We start from the raw sequence: 5,339 nt of genomic DNA, 5'->3' as shown, positions 1-5,339 counted from the left end.
TGGTGGAGCTCCACTTTAAGGGGAACCCCGAACCAAAATAAAAAAAAATGCGTGCGGGTCCCCCCCAAATTCCATATCAGGCCCTTCAGGTCTGGTATGGATATTATGGGGAACCCTGCTCCAATATTTTTTTATAAATGGCATAGGTGTCCCCCCAAAAATCCCTACCAGACCATTATCCAAGCACGCAACCTGGCAGACCTCAGGAAAAGAGGGGGACGACAGAGCGCCCTTCGAAACCGTACCAGGCCACATGCCCTCAACATGGGGAGGATGTCCCCATGTTGATGGGGACAAGGGCCTCATCCCCACAACCCTTGTCCGGTGGTTGTGGGGGTCTGCGGGCGGGGGGCTTATCGGAATCTGGAAGCCCCCTTTAACAAAGGGGACCTCCAGATCCTGCCCCCCCCTATGTGAATTGGTAACCCCTACCATTTCACCCAAAAAAAGGGAAAAAAACGCACACATAGCTTGGGACAAGTCCTTTAACGAAAAAAAATCCAGCGCCTTAATACTTCTACGAGTCCAACCCGTCGCTATGAACGATACAGCCTTCTCCATATGAGGCACCCGGTCGTGAAAAAATAGAAAATTGGCTGTGAAAAACGGTCGTGTGTATGCTTTAACGAGGGAAAAAAAAACGTGCATGCTTAGAAGCAAGTTATAAGACAGGGAAATTAGCATAAGCCGCCCAAAGGGTGGCGCCATTCGAATGGAGCTCCCCCTTTATAGTGCCGTTGTACGTGTTGTGCATCACCGTGCTTTGCTCGAGCATTTTTTTCACGATCGTGTGTATGCAAGGCAGCTTTGAGAGGAATCACGTCGAGAAAAATGTTTTTTCCATGACATGAATAACGGTCGTGTGTACGCAGCATGATGGTGTGTAGGCAAGACTGATAAAGGTCAGCTTCATCGGAATTCCGACGGAAAATTCCATCGGATTGTATTCCATCGGAAATCCGATCGTGTGTACACAGCATTACTGTTTTGCAGGAAAAAAAATGCTTGTGTTGTATATATTTGTATGATTTTAAATTGCCATTTGTAATACTAAAGTAAAACATGTTACTATCTCGCTGACAGCTGAGATCATCCATCATTGATGATGGATGAAGTACTGATTGCCTCTCCCTCGCCCCTTTCTCAACATTTCCAAAAGACCAGTGTCCACAAACTTGCTTAATGACACAATAAAAACGAACACCTGACCATTTCACAATGATATATTTGTTAAAGTCCGTCTATGTCAGATGTTTTCTCAGAAGATACATTATATAGATTCTAACTCTTTAGAAAAATAACCAGAGAAGACCCTTTCAGTGCTTTCAAATGACTCTTTACAGTCAACTTTGTTATATGCTTACTGGAAATGGGGGACGGTAGCTGCATAGCATAGGGTCAGTGGAGCAGAAATGTACATAAGCTGGGCTGTAGAGCAAACACAACGAGTATAGGAATCAAAGGTGAAGGAACAACATGGTCGTGGTCAGGTCTGTTTGTTTTTACAAGGCCAGGTGACGTCACAGTAGTCAATACATCAGAAGCGCTGTAAAATGAGGTCACAGTCATTCCCTCTACTATACTGTAGATGAATTCAGTATTTGGAGGGGGAATCAGAAAAAGATGCCAGAAAAAACTAAGTATACATTTGAAATTTTAACTTGCTATAACAAATACCCCAAGTAACGTAAAATGGGCACAGCATACAGAAAGCTATATACATTATATAGGTAAAGAATGTAAAAAAAAAATGTTTTAGTCATTAATTACTTGTTAATAAGGTACATAATTTTGTTTTTATGCCATCAATATTTATGATGTGGCTTATCACTTAAAAAAATTGTATATTAAATTAATTATTCCTTTAACATTTGGTTGATTTATAAAAGGAGGGATATATGTTAGGTGTTATGAATATTAACTTTTTCACTAGATGAGAAGGCTACATTTATCCATTAAAATGTTTAACTTTGTACCACCTCCAGGCAAGTGAAAAGCTACTATTTAAAATGTATAAAAGTCAGCGCTACACTCAGGCCCCATACACACCATAGAATCTATCCGCAGATAAATCCCATCAAATGGGTTTCTGCGGATAGATCCTATGGTGTGTACACGCCAACGGATATTTATCCGCAGATAAATCTCCCCTGGAATGGATTTCCAGCAGATAAATATTTGTCGACATGCACAGAATATCTATCTGCTGGAATCCATTCCAACGGATGGATCCGCTCGTCTGTACAGACTTACCGGATCCATCCGTCCAAAGGGATTCCCCGCACGCGCCGTAATGAATAGACGCATGCGTGGAATTCCTTATATGACAGCGTCACGCCCGTCGCCGCGTCATAATAGCGGCGACGGCGCGACACGTCATCGGCAGAGGATTTTAGCGCGGATTTCAATGCGATGGTGTGTACACGCCATCGCATTGAAATCCTCTGAAATCTTAGAGAGGATCTTCTGAACCGTATCTGCGGATAAATTCTATCGTGTGTATGGGGCCTGACAAGCAAAGCTTGTAGTTATATTGTAAAAGAGCTTTAGTGCTTACAGTGACCTAATAAATAAACCAACTAGACATTATCAGTCTTATTAGATTGTATAGTAAGTTATGTTGTTATATATATATATATAAAAATAGTCATAAAATAAAAATGCTTTATATATTATAATTTTTTTTTGCAATGTTCTAGGGCTAAAACTTAATATTATGGGTTTATCACTGATCTCCATTTATCATCAATCCCCATTATATACAGAAAATGTTTTAGTTCTTGTATTGTCAGGAATAATTCACTATCACCTATATACACTGACAGTTCATTATTTTCCTAAGCAAAATTCCTAAATGTAACATCTGTAATCCCTTGAGGTCAAAAACATAGACCTAGACCACAGAATCAAACAATATTTAAAAGTTGATACCTTCTTCTCTAAATGCAAAATTAATGCTCCAGTATATGTATATAAATTATTGTATCATTAACCACTTGCTTACTTGCCACATATACCCCCTTCCTGCCCAGGCGAAATTTCAGCTTCGAGCACTGCGCCGCTTTAACTGACAATTTGCGCAGTCGTAGCTCCCAAACAAAATTGACGTCCTTTTTTTCCCCACAAATAGAGCTTTCTTTTGGTGGCATTTGATCACCTCTGCGGTTTTAATTTGTTGTGCTATAAACAAAAAAAGAGCGACAATTTTGAAAAAAACACAATATTTTTAACTTTTTGCTATAATAAAGGCCGATACGTATTCTTCTAAATATTTTTGGTAAAAAAAAAAAAAAAAACGCAATAAGCATATAGTGAATGGTTTGCGCAAAAGTTATAGCACCTACAAAATAGGGGACATAATTATGAATTATTTTTTTTGCTAGTAATGGCGGCGATCTGCGATTTTTATTGGGACTGTGACATTATGGCGGACACTTTTGACACATTTTTGGGACCATTCACATTTATACAGCGATCAGTGCTATAAAAAAATGCACTGGTTACTTTATAAATGTGACTGGCAGGGAAGGGGTTAACACTAGGGGGCGAGAAAGGGGTTAAATGTGTTCCCTACTAGTGATTCTAACTGTGGAGGAAGGGGACTGACTGGGGTAGGTGACCGATCTGTGTCCCTACATACAGGGGACACAGCATCAGTCTCCTCTCCATGACAGGACGTGGATCTGTGTGTTTACACTAACAGATCCACGTCCTTGTCTGTGTAACGGGCGATCGCGGGTACCCGGCGGACATCGCCAGGCACGCGTATCGGCACCTCAGTAATGCGGTGGGCGCGCGCGCGCTCCACTGTCGGCGCTGGCTCGGAGGAGCCGAGGACGTCCATAGATGTCCTACCGGCATTTGAGAGCCACCTTATGGCCGTCTTTTGCCAATGGCCGGTATACCAAGTGATTAATAAAAAAGATTTGTTTATTTGCTTTATTAGCACCGTATAAGCACCACTACTGTGTGACATAGATACATGTTTTAATTTCTCTTTTTAGTGTGTAGAGGCTTTTCATAGAAATTCTGCCATGTGCAGACATTATATAGTCTAGAACAAACTGATACATTTTTGGTGAAGTACTTATTGTTTGGTTTGGTACCGATTGCAGATCTTTCACGTTTTTTCTGATTTTTATTAAGGCTTTAAAAAATGTGTTAGTATCTATCATGTTTTTTTTACGAATTATAATAGAGTATTCATTTTCTTATATCTAGAAAGATAAGAGAAGATTGAGAGGGGCCTTGTGTACTAGAACACGTAATAAAAATGTGTATTTTGTATTAATATTTCCTTGATTATCATACAATCTGTTGGACAATGTTATATGTTTCTGCATAGTTGTGCTGTTTATCATTGTGGCTGCCACTGTACTGATTAAGACTCGTATAATCTGCAAGTGAGTTTTCCCTCCTGTTTTTGCTTTTGCAATTACAGCATCCTAAACTACGTCCTGAGGAAGCCCAATGGCGAATTGCGTTGATGCATTCGGGTTCTCATCATATAATATGTAGTCATATGTATGATTTTTAACAATTGTACTGTCCTTATATTTCATGTATGTGTCTTTTTCTATTAAAATTATTTTTATGTATCTCTATTGTTTACTGTGCCGTTAAAGTCCAAAGAGGGGTCACTTTTAGATTCCCCCTTTTTTTTTTCTTTTTTTCTAACATATTATTTACGGATGTGAGTGATGTCTCTCTATTTTCTTCTGGGAAGGCTGTCCACAAGGTTTAGGAGCATGGGAGTGTTTGACCATTCTTCCAGAAGCGCATTTGTTAGGTCAGGCACTGATATTGGACGAAAAGGCCTGGCTCGCAGTCTCCGTTCTAATTCATTCCAAAAGTGTTTTTTTTATTATTATTTACCATATTTATTGGGGTATAGCGTGCTCCCGCGTATAGCACGCACCCCTAAAGTTGCCCCGAAATTCCTGTGAAAAAAAGATTTTTGTACTTACAGTTTGGTGTCTTGCACGGCGTCCATCGGCGGCCTCGTCGGGTCCGGCGTCCTTCTGCGGCGTCCTCCTCGCTCGTTTCCCGATTTCCCGCGCCGAGTTTGAATACTGCGCCGGCATATACCGAGCGCAGTACACTCGCATATAGTCGGCAATGCTCGCGCTGACGTACAGGACGTGAGCGTGAGTGTAGCCGAGACTGCCCGACTATACACGAGTGTACTGCGCTCGGTATATGTCGGCGCAGTATTCAAACTCAGCGCGGATTTTCATAGACATTTATACAGCCATCAGTGCTATGAAAATGCACAGATTTTTAATGACGGCGGCTGGTCGGCAAGTGGTTAAAGTTCATGTGCGTGTAAAGGCGGGTGT

The sequence above is a fragment of the Rana temporaria genome, chromosome 5 (assembly GCF_905171775.1).
Source record: "Rana temporaria chromosome 5, aRanTem1.1, whole genome shotgun sequence".
Taxonomy (NCBI): Eukaryota; Metazoa; Chordata; class Amphibia; order Anura; family Ranidae; genus Rana; species Rana temporaria.
Note: the sequence above shows the minus strand (reverse complement) of the source record.